General features: G+C 36.2%; 1 protein-coding gene across 8 annotated transcripts in view; it reads right to left on the bottom strand.

The window, feature by feature from the left end:
• The window catches only part of TANC2 (tetratricopeptide repeat, ankyrin repeat and coiled-coil containing 2), a 519,058-nt gene that overhangs the window by 217,165 nt on the left and 281,879 nt on the right, over nt 1-20,014 (bottom strand). The window lies entirely within an intron of this gene.

Below are 20,014 nucleotides of genomic sequence, written 5' to 3'. Positions count from 1 at the left end.
AAAGCTGAATGCAATAATTCAAATGTGGTCTCTTACAAGAGCAGAGTGAAGCAAGACTATTATCTCCTCATTTCTGAAGTGATACTTCTCAAGTAATAGTCAAAAATCATATTAGCTTCTCTTGGGTGGCCATATAATACTATGGATTCATACTGAGCTTATAGTCCACTAAAACCCTTCCTTCTTCATCTTCTAAATGTGAAATTGGTTATTTGAAGCCAAGTATAAGATTCTGATTTACTTCTATTGAATTTCATCTTATTAGATTGAGGCAAATATTCTAGCGCATTAAGAACTTTTTGGATTCTAACTGTTATCCAATAATGTATTCCCTGTCTATTCCAGCTCTGTACCATCTACAAATGTGATAAGCCACCTATACCTTTATTCAAGATATAAATAAAAAACATTAAAAAAAAAACCACAGAGCCACACACAGGTCCCTAAGTCACTATACTGGCGACCTCCTTCGAAGTTCACGTGGAAGCATTAATATTTCCTCTTTATGTCTAATCATTTGACCTGTTCCAAATCTATCTAAATTGTATTATCATTAGTTTACATCTATCCAATTCTTCCACTACAATAGGACAATCATTAAGTGCTTTGTTAAAATATGGGTACTTATGTCTATAGCATTCCCTTGATATAACAGCTTAACCCTATCAAAAAAGGAAAAAAAAAATCCTGCCATGACCTGTTCTTGATGAAGACACGATGGCTCTTTTGAGAGGACCATCTCTTTAACCCAATATTTGCTAACAATCTCCTTAATTATAATATTTTCTAGAAACTTACTAACACTTGAATTCAGACTTATGAGCCTATAGTTTTCAGAATGGATTCTCTTTCCTTTCTTTTAAAATCAAGGCAACATTTGGCCAGTTAATCAATCCGGTCAGATGACTTAACTCATGCCCTTGAGAGCTAGGGTGAGACTAGGGACTATTTTACTACCTTGTTACTTGTATTGAATAACAATCCCCTACTAACTACTTTTATTATGTCTTTCTAATCTCAAATTCATTCATTCTCACTGACAGAGAAAAGCAAAACAAGAATTAAGTAAGAGCAGTATGGGGAGCAGAGGTGACTGTGTCTATTGTCTTTGGTATGGTTGGAAGAGATGATGGCTCCAGGGGTCCTGCAATGGGGATGGCAGAGAAGCTTAATAACCTAGAAGACATCTGGAGAAAGATTACTGTAAGGACCTAGGGAGAAGTTGTGCAGCAGGAAAAGAAGTTCCAAATCCAGCACAAAAGGGCCTAAATTTGGAAGCTCTGTTGCTCACTACACAGTTATGAGTCACAAATCTTAAGACTGAGGAGGGGACCTGCACCTAGATAGGCATAGCTTTGCAAGGTGAGGAGTGGTCACAGGACCTAGGCTCTGTACTTAACAAGAAGCAAGCAGCAACTGTGTGGCTCTGATCCCAGGAGTTGAGTGGGAGATGATAATGATGATGATGATGATGATAAGTTAGCATTCATATAGCTCCTACATTATTTTCCTTTACTGTGCTAAGCTCTTTACCAATATTATCTCACGTTATCCTCATAGTAACTTATCAGAACAAGTTTCAGTCCAGCCTGAAGCCTACAGAGAAACAGCCAGCTTAGGAACCACAGACATGAGTGGGAGCCTGCAATTCTGTCATTCTGAAACAGCAGAAATTTCTAGCTAGATGACAGTGGCTTAGTCCTTCAGTAGTCTACTGAACTCCAAACAGGGTAAGCCCACAGATATACTGCTCATATCCAAACCTAGATCAGGAACTTGCACAGCTTAGAACAGGAGGGGAGTGATCATACTTTGCCCTCGAAGAACTACTTTGGGAGCACTGAAAACACACAGATCTCCAAACTGAGCTGTTCTTGAGAGCTTGAAATAACACAACACTCAATACTCCAAGAAAGCAGTCACAGAAGTGCACAGGGCCCACTCCTAACATAAAGTTCAAAGTCAGGAAGAAGGTTAGAAGAATGGGCAAACAAAAAAAGAATCCTACCATAAAAAGCTATTATGGTGATGTCGATGCTCAATATGCAAACTCAGGAAAAAAAGAATGTCTCTAAAACATTTATAAGCAAAGCCTCAAAGAAAAACACAGCTTGGGCATGAGTTCAATCATAATTACTGGAAGAGATGAAGCAAGAGTTGAAAAAAAGATTTTGAACAACCAAATGACACCTCTGGAGTTAAAAAAAAAAAAGTGGGGTGAGAATAAATTAGAGCAATGAAAGAAATAACTGGAAAAGGAGTTAACAGCTTGGAACAAGAGGCCCAAAATCATGCCCAAGCAACTAACTCCCTGCAAATTAGAATGAACCAAAAAGAAGATTAATGACTACCTGAGGTTACAAGAAGTATTAAAACAAAGTCAAAAGACTGAAAAAAAAATAGGAAAAAATCTAAGGTATCTCATAGCCAAAACAAATGACCTGGAAAAGAGACTGATGAGAGACAATTTAAGAATCAAGGGACTACCTTGAAAGCATAGAATCCCCTCCCCTCCCAAAAAATAGCCTAGACAATATATTTCAAGAAACTGTAAAACTACCCATATCATTTTTTTAAAAACCATAAGGCAAAGTGAAAATACAAAGAATTCACCAGTCACTTCCCAAAAGAAAACCTAAAATAAAAATTTCCAGTTACATCAGAAATAAAATTCAGAGTTTCCAGATAAAAGAAAAAATACCACAAGTAGTCAGAAAAGAAAAGAATTCAAGTAGCAAAGAGCTCCAGTCAGCATCGCAGAAGATTTAGCAGTCACCATTATAAAGGAGTAGAGAGTGTGAAATATGATACTCTGGAAGGCAAAAGATAGAGGCTTACATTCAAGTAAAACTTACCTGGAAAACCTGACTATAATCCTAAAGCTGAAAAAATAGACCTATAATGAAATAGAGTACTCTCAAGCATTCATAATGAAAAGAACAGAGCTGAGTAAAAATTTCAGAACACAAACACAAGCATTGAGAGAAAGATAAAAAGGTAAATGTGAATGAGCAATCATAAGGGACTAAACGAAGATAAACTGCTTACATTCTAATACGGGGAGATAATACATGTGTCATCTCAGAACATATCATCAGGAGTCATAGAGGGAGTCTACTTAGACATAGAGCCTGAGAATGGTTGTTATGTCTGATTGAAGACTGGAAAAGGAGGGAAATAAGAATATACTGGGTGGGGTGGGGGAGCTGGAGGGAAGGGAGATGAAGTATACTCAGTTGAATAAAGAATACATTTCACTCAACAGGGAAACAGGAGGCACAGGAGGGGGAAGGATGGAATAAGAGAAAGAGTAGACTGAAGAAAGGATTAGTCTTAAGGAAAACAAACTCTAAGGATTTACAAAAATATTTAAAGCTGCTCTTTTTGTAGTGACAAAGAACTAGAAACTGAGGGAGCATCAACCTGGTTAACTTAAAGGGCATTTTCATTGTTATTAGGGTTCTTAATATTTCTCGGTGGGCATAAGCATCTATGTTTTTGCTGTATTGCTATGCATCTTAAGAGATGATAAGCATCTCTTATGCATCAGAAATGGAAATATTCCTGAGAAATTTATCCAAATTATGAAAAAAATGCAATACAAATAATGTGAAACTTCACCAAATTCAACAGATTTAGGAGAAAATATATAAATTGCAGGAAAACTTATGTGGTAATATTATACATAAAGAATTTCATTGTAAGTATACTTTTATGTACATCCATTTGTACTATTATCTCTCTCTCTTTTTTTTTTTGGTGAGGCAATCAGGGTTAAGTGACTTGCCCAGGGTCACACAGCTAGTAAGGGTCAAGTGTCTGAGGCTGGATTTGAACTCAGGTCCTCCTGACTCCAAGCTAGAGTTCTATCAACTGTACCACCTAGCTGCCCCTGTACTATATTTCTTAGATCTTTTATTTTTGGTATACCTTTTTTAAGCATGTGCTCCCCCTACCTGCTAACTCACATCCCCTTCTCCACCATGAGTAAAGGTCCTTCATTGTAAAAAATATTGAGCCAAGCAAAACGAATCAACACATGAACCCTGTGTGAGAAATAGATCTGATTCTGTGCTTCTACTCCATCACTTCTCTGCAAAAAGGTGGGAGGCAAGCTACATTATCAGTTTTCTCATGTCATGAGTTCCTGCTTTTTTCAGAGTTCTGATGTCTTTCAAAGCTATTTCTCCTCACATTTTTATCATAGTCATATAACTTGTTCATTTGGTTTGCTCATTTCAATATGCATCAATTCATGAAAGTCTTTTCATGTTTCTCTGAATCTCTCATATTCATAATTTCTTATACTGTGATAAAATCCCATTACAATCACATATAATACTTTGCTCAGCCCTTCCCTAGTTGATGGGTATCTATTTTATTTCCAATTCTTTGATAACACCAAAAGTGCTGCTATGAGTATTCTTGTACATATTGCTCCTTTTCCTCTGTACCTGACTTGATCAGGGGTACATAGCTAATCTAATATCTGCAGAACATTTGTCTAACTCTATATTGCTATCTACGTACATGCCTCTCATTTGTTTTGGCTTATATTTCTTATTTCATAGTTTGGATAACACACAATTTAGCAACTTCTACATTAAAGGGATTGGAGAGCTTTGAATATGATATTCTGCAGAGCAAGAGAGCTAGGATTACAACCAAGAATCACTCAGCATGTTTTCTCATGGAATTATTGAATTCTTTTTGTTTTATTCCAGTTTTTAGGCAATCTGTTAGGGGTAAGGTCTTCTACTTCCTATTCTAATTATTTATTTTCCTTTCAATTTTTTTCCTCCAGAGCTCTTATTTCAAACATATATATTCTAAAAATCCCATTTCAGGAGGGGGCGGGGCCATGATGGCGGAGGGAAAGCAGTAACTTGCTTGAGCTCTCCCCCAAACCCCTCCAAATACCTATAAAAAATGGCTCTAAACAAATTCTAAAGCAGCAGAACCCACAAAAAGAGTGAAACAAATTTCCAGCCCAAGACAATCTGGATGGTTGATCAGAAAGGTATATCGCGCCAGGTGGGGAGAAGAGCGCAGTTCAGTGTGGGCGCGTAGGCTGCAGTGAACTAGGAGCAGGCCTCAGGGGACTGAATCACAAGCAGCTGTGGTGGTTTCCTGACTTCTCCACCGATGAACACCAAAGACAACTTGAAAGGTCAGTGGGAAAAGTCTGTGATTGTGGTGAGAGAGAGGCTAGGTCTCAGCCACAAATCCCTAGTACAGCCCAGGGCAGAGGCTGCTTCCTGAGCTTCTGGCCCACAGACTGAGGGGGAATTGAGTGGCTGATAAGGGGGGGATTGCAGGGATCTCTTTGCCAGTGCTGAGGCAGGAATCTCTTGCTTCACCCATGCTTGGATCTGGGTCACAGTTCTGAGGGGCAGTCCTGGGGCAAGGAGGAGTGCTGGTGTGGTGAAGCTTGTGGTGGTGGTGGAAAGGAAACACCTCACCCCTTATCATACCACCTTGAAAGAACTGAAAATTTACAGGTCCCTAGAAGTATTTCTGAAAACAGTTATACAAACCCTCAAAGCTTGGGACAGTATATTCCCCACATTGGAAGCAGACCCTTACCTTAACAAAGAGTTTAAAACTCAAGCAATTGGCTGGGATCATGAGCAAACCTCACAAAAAGAGTCAGACTATATTATCTTACTTTGGTGACAAAGAAGATCAAAACATACAACCAGAAGGAGACAACAAAGTCAAAGTTCCTACATCCAAAGCCTCCAAGAAAAATATGAATTAGTCCCAGCCCTTGGAAGAGCTCAAAAGGGATTTTGAGAAGCAAATAAGAGAAGCAGAGGAAAAACTGGGAAGAGAAATAAGAGTGATGCAAGAAAATCATGAAAAACAAGTCAACAGCTTGCTAAAGGAGACCCAAAAAAATACTGAAGAAAATAACACCTTAACAAATAGTCTAACCCAAATGGCAAAAGTAGTCCAAAAAGCCAATGAGGAGAAGAATGCCCTAAAAAGCAAAATTGGTCAAATGGCAAAGGAAGTCCAAAAGATTACTGAAGAAAATACTTCCTTAAAAATTAGAATAGAGCAATTGGAAGCTAGTGATTTTATGAGAAATTAAGACATTGTAAAACAAAACCAAAAGAATGAAAAAATAGAAGATAATGTGAAATAATCTCACTGGAAAAACAAACGACCTGGAAAATAGATCCAGGAGAGAGAATTTTAAAATTACTGGACTATCTGAAAGCCATGATCAAAAAAAGAGCTTAGACATCATCTTTCAAGAAATTATCAAGGAAAACTTCCCTAATATTTTAGAACCAAAAGGCAAAACAGAAATTGAAAGAATCCACCAATCTCCTCCTGAAAGAGATTCTAAAAGGAAAACTGCTAGGAATATTGTAGCCAAATTCCAGAGTTCCCAGGTCAAGGAGAAAATATTGCAAGCAGCCAGAAAGAAATAATTCAAGTATTGTGGAAACATAATCAGGATAACACAAGATTTAGCAGCTTCTACATTAAGGGACCACAGGGCATGGAATATAATTTTCCAGAGGGCAAAGGAGATAGGATTACAACCAAGAATCATCTACCCAGCAAAACTGAGTATAATTCTTCAGTGGAAAAAATGGTCATTCAGTGAAATAGAGGACTTTCAAGCATTCTTGATGAAAAGACCAGAGCTGAACAGAAAATTTGACTTTCAAATACAAGACTTAAGTGAAACATGGAAGAGGTAAACAGGAAAGAGAAATCATAAGAGACTTATTAAGGTTGAACTGTTTACATTCCTGCATGGAAAAATGATATTTGTAACTGATGAGACCTTTGTCAGTATTAGGGTAGCTGGAGGCTAAAAATTGTATGTATATGTATATAGATAGATAGATAGATAGATAGATAAGACAGATAGATAGATAGATAAGATAGATAGATAGATAGATAGATAGACAGACAGATAGAGGGCACAGGGTGAGTTGAAGATGAATGGGCCATATCTGGAGAATAAAATTAAGGGGTGAGAGAGGATTATACTAGGAGAAGGAGAAAGGGAGAGGTAAGAACAGGATAAATTATCTCACCAAAAAAAAAAAAAAAAAACAGAAAAGAAAAGGCTCTTACAGCAGACGGGAAATGGGAAGGTGAGAGGGAATGAGTGAATCTTATTCTCAAAGGATTTGACTTAAGGAGGGAATAACATACACACTCAATTGGGTATGGAAATCTGTCTTACCCTACAGAAAAATAGGGGGGAAAGGGACAAGAGAGTAGGGGGATGATAGAGAGGAGGGCAGATTGGGAAAGGGAGTAATCAGAAGTAAATACTTCTGAGGAGGGACAGGGTCAAAAGAAAGAGTAGAATAAATGGGGGGGGCAGGATAGGATTAAGGGAAATAGAATTAGTTTTTCAAAGCATGTCCACCATGGAAGTGTTTTGCATAACTGCACATGTATAACCTATATTGAGTTGCTTGCTTTTTCAATGAGGGTGGGTGGGGAGGGAGGAAGGGAGAAAATTTGGAACCCAAAGTTTTAAAAACACATGTTTAAAAAAAATGTTTTTACATGCAACTGGGAAATAAGAAATACAGGAAATGGGGTACAGAAATCTATCCTGCCCTACAGGAAAATAGAAGGGGAAGGGGATAAGAGAAGGAGGGGCGAGACAGAAGGGAAGGCAGACTAGGGAAAGGGGTATTCAGAATGCATGCCATCTTGGGGTGGGGGGAGGGGCAAGATGGGGTGAAAATTTGGAACTCAAAATCTTGTGGAAGTAAATGATGAAAACAAAAAATAAATTTATTAATTACAAAAAGAAAAAAGAAAAGCATAGGAGGATACACGTACTGATAAAAATAATCTAACAAGAAAAATAATACACACAATGATAACAGTGTAAAGAATGAGGGAAACAAGAGTAAGTAAAATGAATATTGTATAATTACAATATCCAAGCCAGGCTTGGAAGAAATATAGAAAAATGTGCCTCTCTACTTTCTTTACAGAAGTAGGTGACTATGGATATGTAACAATGCATTTAATATTGGATTTGGTTGGTGTGTTGACTAAATTTATTGAATCTTATCCTCCGCTCCCCCTTTTATTCTTTGCTATAAGGGAGAGCTCTCTAGTGGAAGAAGGAGAGGGACATATTGGGAAGTGAAATGAATATAAACAAAATACATTTTACATGTAGAGAACTAAGTCAAATTTATAAGAATACAAATCATTTCCCAATTGATAAATGGTCAAAGGATATGAAAAGGCAGTTTTCAGATGAAGAAATTAAAGTTATCTATAGTCACATGAAAAAACTCTCTAAATCACTATTGATTATAGAAAGGCAAATCAAAACAACTCTGAAGTATGACATCACACCTATCAGATTGGCTAACATGACAAAACAGGAAAATGGTAAATGTTGGAGAAGATGTGGGAAAATTGGAACACTAATGCATTGTTGATGGAGTTGTGAAATGATCCAACCATTCTGGACAGCAATTTGGAACTATGCTCAAAGGGCTATAAAAATGTGCATACCCTTTGACCCAGCAATAGCACTTCTAGGGCTGTATCCCAAAGAGATCATAAAAATGGGAAAAGGACCCATTTGTACAAAAATATTTACAGCAGCTTTTTCTGTGGTGGCAAAGAATTTGAAATTTAGGGACTGCCCATCAAATGGGGAATGGCTGAACAAGTTGTGGTATATGAATGTAATGGAATACTATTGTGCTATACAAAATGATGAGCAAGCAGACTTCAGAAAAACCAGGAAAGACTTGTATGGACTGATGCTTAGTGAAGTGAGCAGAACCAGGAGAACATTGTACACAGTAACAACCATGTTGTGTGATGACTAACTTTGATAGACTTAGCTCTTCTCAGCAATGCAAGGATCTAAGACATCTCCAAAAGTCTCATGATTGAAAAGGCTATCCACATCCAAAGAAAGAACTACGGAGTTTGAATGCAGATGGAAGCATATTATTTGCTCTTTTTTTTTTATCTGTTTTGTTTCTTCTTTCTTGTGGTTCCTCCTATTGGTTCTAATTCTTCTTTATAACATGACTAATGTGCAAATATGTTTAATAGGAATGTATATGCAGAGCCTATCTCAGATTGAACACTGTCTTAGGAAGGGTGATGGGAAGTGAGCGGGAGAAAATTTGAAGATCAAAAGCTTATGAAAGTTTTTGCTGAAAAGTAAAAATAAATAAATAAATACTTTCGAATAAAAAAAAATCTCATTTCATTTCTTTCAGATACTTCTGTAGTCTTTGCAATTAAGTCATCTTTCCCTCTCTGAGATTCTGCTAGCAGTTCTTGTGGAGGCACTCTTTTTTTCTGTGTTTACCTCTTGGATGTCTTTTGGTCAGTAATATTTCTTCACAGAGTATAGTATCTTTGTCCAGCCTCAGTCTACGGTTTGGGCCTTTGTGCCTGGGTCAGTCTTTGCTGCCCACCTACATCATCCAAGGTCTGAGCGCTTAAGTCTTCAGGGTACCTGGGAGTATCTAAGGTCAGACAGCTTTGGAATCCTGTGTCCGCTGGGGTTATCCCACTGACAGTACTGCTGATTCCCAATCCATGTCTGCAGCTCAAGTGTCTCAGGTTCTGATTCTCCTGAATCTTCTCCTTCTGAACTTTCTGGGCTTCCTGTCTTCTGAGGACAGAATGCTGACAGAATGCTGGCAGACTCACTGCTTGTTTACTTGTTCTCACACTGGCTCCCCTAGTAAAGGAGTCCTGCAGGCTCCTAGACAGCATTTTGTGCAGCCCAAAGCTGGATGAAGGAATTTACTATTGTTTCTCTTTGGATTTCTTGCTTATTATTTGACCTGGTGTCTCTCTGAGATCTTTGCTGGAGATATGAGGGATACCTAAGCTGCTATACAATCTTTCATGGTCAGTCTTAACTGTTCTACCAGTAGGTCTGGCACATCTCCAAGTTGCTTGCTTCTGCTATTCTCTTTTCTCTAAAGTTTGCCAATGTTTCTGAAGTGAAGCAAGAGAGGCTCACAGAGGCACTCTCATTTCATAATGAAAAGTAGATAGTCTTCACAAAAAAGACTATGGATCCTGAAGTGACTGGGGACCACAGAATAAGTGTTTCTAATTCTGACAGGAATCCAACTTATATCCAAACAAATAAAATAGCTGAAGAGATAAATTCAAATAACTAAAAATTTTAAAATATGAAGTCTTCTTATGTAATTAAAATACTACTAGCACATACATTTTACCTACTTAATGCAATGATTCCTCACATTATCTTTTAGAAATCTCTTCTGATTTTTTCTCACCTCCCACTTATAAGGTCAGCTATCATAACACCTATTCTTCTTCCAGAAGGATATTAATTTTGTTGCGTACAGGATAAAGCCTAGTAAAAAAGGATTTTGTACTAGTAGTAATAGTCTGATAAAATTTCTGTAAGTCTTCATATATCCAGACTAAGACATAACAAATCATTGTTACTATTTGGTCCATGTTCCCCCGGGTGCTAGGGTAGTAGTACTTCATTTCCTCATTCTGTTCTGTGATACCAATTTTTCAGGATCCATATTTTAAAATTTTTACTTTAAAAAAGTTTTTATTGATTATTATTATTATTTTTTACATCATAGCCATTCTTGAATGTAAGCCACCACTGTCCCTCCCCACTAGTGAGGCTTCCATTGTAGCAAAGAAAAATAGTTCAGTAAAATCAACTAATTCATAAAGTATGATAGGAATCATTCACTATCCCAAGTCACAAAACACAGGGCCTTCTCCCGAGTTCTTTTACTATGATCTCTCACCACTACAAAGGCCGGTTTATCCAATCTCTCATTCTATAGCATATCCCCACACCATTCCAGGTGCTCATTGCCACCAGGATTCTCTACAGCCTCTCCCATAGGGAGTAATTGGGGTTAAGTGACTTGCCCAGGGTCACACAGCTAGTGTCAAGTGTTTGGGCTGAGGCGAGATTTGAACTCAGGTCCTCCTGACTTCAGGGACGGTGCTGTATCTACTGTGCCCCCTTGCTGCCCCACAACTCTTCTTTGAATAAAACAGTCTGCTAGTCGGTCCTTTCCCCTCACAGTCCTGCTTCCATAAGAATGTTCTTTGATAGCATTGTTTCATTCATCCTTCTACGGAACCATCCACCTTCTAATTCCCCTTTCATGGACCCTGCTCTCCCCACTGTCCCCGACTCTTGTTGAGGGATTAAGGAAGTTTCTGTCTTTTCTCTGTTCACCTTTGGACTTGGTGGAGGGGAGGGGGTGCACATCACTTGCACCTGCTCTTCCTATTCCAGCAATTTCCCATTGTATTATTCCTCCCATAAAAAATACTGATTCAATTACAAAGAAAGTGTGGAATTTAATCCACTAAAAATTAACTTAGCTTTTCCTCCTTCCCCCTCATAATTCTTTAAGATTTTCTTAAAGCTTTAGTTCCTTACATTTTATGTCCTTTGAAAATCTGTCTGTTATTAATTTTACTCATTCCAATTTTTTAATAATCTATGAAGAGATAAGAATTGGTTTCACTTGTCTTTTTTGAGAATTGTACTTATTTGCTTTTCTTGTGTTTCTCCAAGTAGAATGTTCTGTTCTCTCTCTCTTTTTTCCCCCCAGGAATGCCTCAAATGTTTTTCTTTTGTTAACAGACCACCTTTAAAAAAAATCCATGATGTAATTTAAAAAATGACTGGTCAATCACTACAATACTGGGTTCTTTTTCAGTCGTTCATACTCTTAAACTAAGCTAAGCCTCCAGAATATCTATCTAACATTAAGAATCTTTCAGCAAGCATCATTTTGACATGACTCTTTTAATTCCAAAAAATAACAGCTCCCAAATGTCTCTAAAATCAAATTAAAGGGGCAGCTAGGTGGCATAGTGACAAGTCAGGAGAATTTCAGTTCAAATTCAGCCTTAGACTTCTTAGCCGTGTGACCCTGGGCAAATCACTTAACCCCAAATGCCTCAAAATGCCTCAAAAAAAAATCAAACCAAATCAAATTAAAACTGTTAACCAAAATTCAGGGACCAAAGCCAACTAGCCCTTCCCTATTTATTTGATTTTCTGATGTGCTTTCTTCCCCAGCCAGTAAGCCCATTCATCATATCTTCTTTGCAATACCTATGATCAATTTCAAACATTTGTATTAGTCATTTCCCCTGCTGGAGATCCCTGATCTAATTATTTTAGTTAAATCATTTCTCTACATACTCCTTTTAATTATAACCTGCTCCGTGAAACCTCCACAGATTCATTTCTTTTTTTCCCCTTGAACTCTAGCAACTCCTATATCACTCATGAATATCTTTAAATAATTAAGTGTAACTTTGTTTTTAATATGTTCATTTATTTTTGTCCAGACTGTGTCAATGTAGAGAGCTCTTGGTGTAGAAAGTCGTTCCAAAGATCCAGATAAATAACTTAGCTGTACGTTATAGTTTTATTGAGTTGCTTGGGGGCACTGGAAGGTTACGACTTCTCCATGGTTACTTATCTAGTATGTCAGAAGCAAGACTTCAAACAAATGAGGTCATTGATAAGATACAGGTTCCCAAAGTGGGTGATACCACCCCTTGGTGGGCCTTGGAATGATCCAGGGGGGTGGTAACAGCCTTGGGTGCAACTGGGGGCGAGGGTTCTGAATAAAAATAAAGGGGCGGTGGAAGCATTAGGAAAGAAGAGAAGAAAATTTTTAAAAACTGTTCAAACATATTTTATCTGTGGCATGACAAAGTTAAGTCATAGTGATTACATTATTTTCCAAATAAACACACAAAAGGCAAGTTATAACTGATCAGCGATCAAGTCTTCTGACAGGTCTTAATAAGCAAGTATTGGCAGGCAAGCAATTAGTTCATGTCAGGAAGTCTAGCATGCACTGGCAAGAATATGTGCATGTAATGATTTGTTTACAACACAACACTATATGGTTACATTACACAATATTGTGTCATTTTCAATTTTAATGCAGGAAAATGCCACAAATTTACAATACATTACATTATTAAATTTAAGATATGTCATTTAAAAATTTATATTTTTTTGAAAAGATGCAAATTTAAAAAAACATTAAAGGGTTAAAGAAAGATTTCTAAGGGGTTCTTAGTAAAAAAAAATTTTTTGAAAAGGGGGCAGTCGGCCAAATAAGTTTGGGAACCTGTAGATAATAAGAAAGTCCCCACAGGCAACAAAATATTTTTTAGTAGCAATTTTATGACATAAATGTTTCAAAGAATTGGAAACAAAGTAAATGTTCACTGATTGGTAAATGGCTAAACAAATTCCATCATGAATATTATGGAATATTACTACATTATAAGAAATTATTAATATGATGAATACAGTGAAGCTATTTCCTTGGCCAAGGAGAATGACCTTTGGACTAGAAATGAATGGGAAAAAAAATACTAGCTTGGAGCTGATAGCCACACGAGGGCAGGAGAGCATACAGCAGCCCTTGAATTCAAGTTACCTGGTTCAGAAGAACTATATCCTTGGATACTTAAAGAACTGAGGGATCTGACTGCTCTGGTACTTACAGTGACTTACGAAAGATTGTGGAGAACGGGAAAAGTACTGTAAGACTGCAGAAGGGCAAATGCCTTTCAGAATTTTTTAAAAAAGGAAATCTAAAAACTATAGGCTAATGATATTGACTTATTCTTGGGAAAATTCTGGAATAGATCAAAAAAGAGATGGTTAGTAATCATCTGGAAAAGGAAGTGATTACAAATAACCATCATGGCTTCAACAAAAATGAGTCATGTCAGACTTAATTTAATTCCTTTTGAATAGGGTTACTAAACTAGACTATCCGGGTAATGCTTTAGATATAGTTTAGCAAATCTATGTTAAATTATTTCTGAATATTTTAGAATTTAAATATTTGGCTAAAATAAATAACAAAATGAGGCACAGCAAGGTGGCATAATGGATAGAGCATTAGGTCTGGAATCAGGAGGGCCAAAATTCAAATCCAGTCATAGACACTGGCTGTGTGACTCCGTGCAAGTCCCTTAACCCTGTTTGCCTCAGTTTCCTTATCTGTAAAATAAGCTGGAGAAGGAAATGGCAAACTACTACATATCTTTGCCAAGAAAACCCCAAATGGGGTCATGAAGAGTTGAACATGACTGAGTAACAATAACAATGATAAATTATTTCTAAACATTTTAGAATTTAAATATTTGGCTAAAGTAAATGAAAGAATGAGCAAAAAGAAAATATAATCAAGTCTGTCTCTTATTTATTACTTTTTGTTATGTTATACAGATGTTTGTGCCAGGATTCTAGTGGATCTGAATGCAAGATGACTGTGTTCTTTTAGCACAGTGATATAGAGAACTATTGTATGGAGAAGAGGGGTGGGAGGTGGAGCAGATATTGAGACTTATCTCCACCTGCTATGGTTTTCAATAGTCATTTGGTCAATCAGCCCAGACAGAAGATTTTCCACAATCTCAATAAATTTATAAAGTAAAAACTGATTAAAGAGTATAATTATGATCCAGAATTTTTTTTCAGAAGTTGTTACCCTTACTGACTCTCAAAATCAAAAGTCAAACTCTCTTTACATAACTGTTTTGCTATTGTTTTTACAAAAGGCAGAATGAGATATGCCTGCTAAGGTGAAGAGCAATTTTGCCGAGAGACTATAGTTGATAACATGGAAGCATTGGTAAATGTGAGTGGAGCTTATACAAATTTTAAACTGACAATATTCATAGACTCAAAGATTTTGTGAACTTGTCTATAACAGAAGTCATTGTAAAATGATACCATCTGTCAAGGATATTGTATTAGAAATTCCTTCTCTTAATGAGGGTTGCCCTTGATCAGGAAGGGGGTTTTAACCTTTTTAAGGTGCTCTGGCACCCCTTTAGTAGTCTGGTAAAGCCTATGGACACCACCTCAGAATGTTTTAAAATGCACACAAAGTACATAGGATTACAAAGGAAACCAATTATACTGAAAGACAGCTATTAAAATGTTAACTCTGACCTTGATGGTCTTAGGGTTCCTTCAAATTTGTAAGGGTCTAGGATTGAAAAGTTAAAAGCATTATACTGTCAGGTATCATTATTATCAATGAAAGAGTGCTGGATTTGGAATCAGAAGAGCTGGGTTAAAATCCCAGTACTGCTTCTTATGACCTCTGTGACCTTGAACAAATAACCTAAATCTCTCTGGGTTTCAGTTCTTCATCTGTAAAACAGGGAATTGGTCTTTAAAGTCCCTTTTGCTCTAAATATATGCTCTTATTTTTTTTTTATTGTTCAATATTATGTACAGTTATAAGAACATGATGAATTATCAGATTTACTTTTGATTCATTCCATTTAAGACATGTTTTTTTTTCAAATTTTATTGTAAGCACAATCATTTATTTGTATAAAGCAGACTACCAAGAACCGAAGTTAAATGACAGAGAAATACATTTTAAAATTGAGAAAACTTCAGGAAATATAATACACAAGACAGAAAGGAAAAACTAAACAAAAAACCTAGTATCAAGCATTGTACTTCTTTCTCCAAACTATACTGGGGTTGTAACATCTATGAATTGATCCATTTCAACTGATATTGAATATGGATGACTACTTACTGGGGGTTGGGGGGGCGCTGAGAGAATTCCTGCACTGCATTGGAGGCTGGGCTAAATGACCTCTAGGTTCTTCTAATTTTAAGATTCTATCATTTTCATGTTTTAATTAATTGATTAGTCAAATATTTCTGGGGAATCAATTTAGGGTTATAATTTATCTTTTCAGAGACAAACACTACATTAAGCCTAAATTTTACTAATGAGGGGGGAAGCCAGGAGATGAGTATTCTTTTTTAATGAAAATGATCTTTTTTTGATGAGTGTGATTAAGCAAATACCTTGTGGGGATACAACCATAGTCAATCAACGCTGTTCTCAACACAGACACACCAAGCAGGACATATAGGTATTAACTGCAAATTATGTATTCATACTATTAATCTATGACATAAAGAACAAGAATCCCTCCAACAGCTCCCATTGCTTCTAGACTAATTATAATGGAGTGACACAAAGAGCTACACAGTAACTTTCTTACAAGTTATAGGGTAGATAACTATAGATTACTTTAAAAAAAACCTGAAAATTGGATTTAAAAATTTTAACTTATTAAATTTTTTTTTGTTTAAAAAGAAGTTAAATGAAAATATGTCTATTTCAAGATCTGTTAAACTACAAAAATATCAGGGAATAAGGATTATAATTTCTAATTGCATAATATTTAAAACAACATTTTTTAAAGGATACCTGCTTAAAGGGTAGCTATAATATGTGCATTTGGCAATTGTTCATCCAAAATATCAACTATAATACATTTCAGAGCTTCAGATAAATTAATAAGAAATAGACATTTGTTATTAAGATGAAAAAGGTCATACCAACAATTTTTAAATGAATATGGGTCACATAGATTTCTTTAAATGCCAGGCACTTTATCTAAATGGGTAGAAAGAATGCTTTCCTTACCTGAAATACTTCATTTTAATGAAAATATCATTTGAAAACTGAACAATTACTTGCTAGATAGCCTATTTCTTTTTCAGATTATGAATAAATAAAAGGCGAAAATATCAAGTCAACTTGAGAATCAGGTTTTGTAAGCTGACTTACGTGAAACTGTTTACTTTCATGCCAAACATCCAAATGCTAAGTTTTTTGTTTTATGTAAACAGAGAAATTTAAATGTCTACTTTTTTAAAGGATAGTATTTATTCTTTTGATACAGTATAAGTAAAATTTACCGAGTATCCGTGACTTTGTTGTTGTTCAATTGTTTCAGTCCTGTCTGACTCATCAAGACCCCATTTGGGGTTATCTTGGCAAAGACACTAGAGTGATTTGCTATTTCTTCTCTGGCTCATTTTACAGAGGAGGAAATTGAGGCAAACAGGGTTAAGTGACTTGCCCAGGGTCACACAGCTAGTATGTGTCTGAAACCAGATTTGAACTGAGGAAGATGAGTCTTCCTGATTCTAGGGCCAACACTATCCACTGCTCCATGTTGATGATTTACCAGCTGATAATTTTAGAAATTGCCTGCTTCTGTGAATACAATAATCAAATCATTATTTAATCTCCTGATGTGGTTGCAGAAGTAATTTGGGAAAATGTTAAAATAAATATTTATCTTAAAATTCAAAAAGTTATATTAGATAATGCACATCTTACAGGAAAATATTCAAATGTCTATCTAGTGAGTGAAATTGATTGGGCTTAAACATAATTCAACCTCAACAGTGACCTCTTGACTTAATAATTAATAATATATAAAGTAGGTTTACAATTGGCAAAGTTCTTTAGGCTCAAACAGACTTGAAAGGTAGGTAGGGTAGTTACTATTGTCCCTATTTTACCAATGACAGTCATACACAATAAGTTACACAGATGGAAAAGATGATTGAGCTAGGACTCAAGCCAGGATCTTTTGTTTCCAAACCCGGTATTCTTTCTACTATACAGTGCCACTTCCATAACAAATAACCTGTTAGAGTCAGTCATTTGTGGCATTCCTCCGAACAGTAAACTTTGGGGTCTCGTATCAGATGTCCAAAATGTTCGGTATTATTAAATGCCTACCACAAGCAAAGTCCCTCATTTCAGGTGGCAGACAAGCTTCCACTAGGGTTTTATCTGTCCCAAGGAAAGAATATACTACTATTTGCCTTCATTATAACTTAGCTAATGGGAAAGTCATTTTCACAATACTGTTGCTAAATATAAGATGTGATTATCAAGAAATAAAGCAGTTGATTTTTTTTCCCCCAAAATCACAAAAATATATATTCAAGTGAGAATTGTTTTTTTCCACATAGTCACTGTGGTTAACTATCCATCTCATTCAAATATACTGCCATTGCTCAAAATATTTTTCTTTGGGTACTGCCTTCAGAGACAGTTTATGAACCGTATGAGAAAAATCAGCTATCAATACTTAATAGTCACTTTTTACTTTTTTATTTTATTCAGAATGGTATTAAACAGTTTGATTATTCATTTTATTCACTTGCTTCTAAACACAGTCCCAATGACTTTAGTTATTTAAAAATCAAATGCATTTTACTTGCCAACATAGAGATTATTTACACGACCAAACCCCATGTTCTGAAGGTAGTTTCAAAGGAGGAATTAAAAAATGTTTTGTATGATATATTCCAAGTTATGTTATGTTTGTTAACATACCAGTCATATTTCTTTACAGTAGTATTTCACAGGAGTGCAAAACTATTGAGAACTCTTAAATTTCCTCTATCTGAAAAAAAATGACAAAGACTGAATAAATTTTATTCTCATGTAAATTTATTATCAGCCAGACTATTTTCAGTCATATTCTCTCAGAGGATAAGTGGAAAGTCAGAACAATGCATGGCTCTGGTCAAATGGGAAAAGGGGGCACCAGTAAGTGTTTTTCAGGAGATTATGTTAAACATTTAAGATAAAAATTACTTCATTTCACTTTGTCTTTCCCATTAAATTAAAAAGAAAATTATTAAACAACAACTTCTTGAAACAGTTTCCCAAGTGATAGCTTTGAGCTTAGAAGTCAGTGCCATTTGAGATTTAAAATATACCCAGAGAAGAACACAGAAGATCTAACAAGAGTAGAGATGAAAATCCAAGGACAAGGGAAAGGATGACAGACTTTGTGCCTAGCAGAATACTACTAACCATATAAATATATTTGGATTCTACTTGAAAATCTCTAGGCAGTCAGGAGCCACATAATCTACTCACTTATCCACAAAGTAAATGGAATATAAGTAATAAGGTACAAACAGTTTTTGAACAAGAATCATATTTATAATTCTTTAAAAGGAAGTTTGAGAGGTTTATGACTATCTAGGAGACAAATGCACCTTGTTAAATACATGAAGAACAGCTGATTTCCCTGTGTGAAAACCAGAAAGTCAACTTGTAACAATAAGGGAATTTGCTTAGTTTATTCTGTAAGCTTAACCTCATACACTCTTCTGGTCTCTATCATCCTCTCAAACAAACTGAAAATGCTATGCAAACTGTCACATTCTTCATAAATAAATCAAATTATAGCCTAATTCTAGGTCAGGACAAGTTGAAATTCTTTATGTTCTCATTACCTAGAAGAGAACAAAAGCCTAAAAAGAGAGTAACAGTTTGTCATTTAAGTGAAAGGCTAAACTGAACTATAAATTGAATTATAAACGGCAAGCATGTCCTCTCAGTTCAGCAATGCTGCATTTTGATGTGACACAGGTAATAACTGTACAGACACATCAGACATTATGCTAGTTCCATGGAGGACAGACAGCCAATATAAAGGAATGGAGATGGGAGATGTGAAGGTCAGTAAGGCTGGACTGTAGGAGTCATGTGGTTAAGGACTTAAATGCCAAACAAAAGAGTTTACATTTTATCCTTTAGTTTGAAGGTTACTGAACAGGGAGGAGACATGGTCAGATCTATAGTTTAGGAAAATTACTTTGGCTGTTGTGCACAGAATGGACAGGACTGGAGAGAGACTTGTGGCAAAGAGCCCAATCAGAAAGGTATTGAAATAGTTCGGGTGAGAGGGTCTGAACTAGGATGGTGGCTTTGTGCATGGACAGGAGACATATGGAAGAAATGTTACAGAGAAAGAAATTACAGAATTTAGCAAATCTTAGATGGAGTAAGAGAGAAAGAGTAAGAGAGAATGATATAGAGATTGAGAACTTGGTAACTGCAAAAATGGTGGTGTCTGAGTAATTGGGAAGGACAGAAAGGAGATGGATTTTTTGAGGTGGGGAAAGAAGTTTTCTTTTGGACATGTTAAGTTTGAGATGTCTATGGGGCAACTAGTTCAGATTTTCTGATGGGAAGCTGGTGATATTTGGCTGGAGCTCAAAAAAGGTGAAGGCTGGAAGAACAGATCTGATGATCATCTGCATCGAATGATAATTAGATCCACAGGAGGTGATATTATCAAGTAAGAGAAAATAGTAAGAGAAAAAAGCTCA

This window comes from Vombatus ursinus, unplaced genomic scaffold, assembly GCF_900497805.2.
Source record: "Vombatus ursinus unplaced genomic scaffold, bare-nosed wombat genome assembly UNPS02014801.1, whole genome shotgun sequence".
NCBI classification, from domain to species: Eukaryota; Metazoa; Chordata; class Mammalia; order Diprotodontia; family Vombatidae; genus Vombatus; species Vombatus ursinus.
Note: the sequence above shows the minus strand (reverse complement) of the source record. Positions and strands in the feature narration are given on the sequence as shown.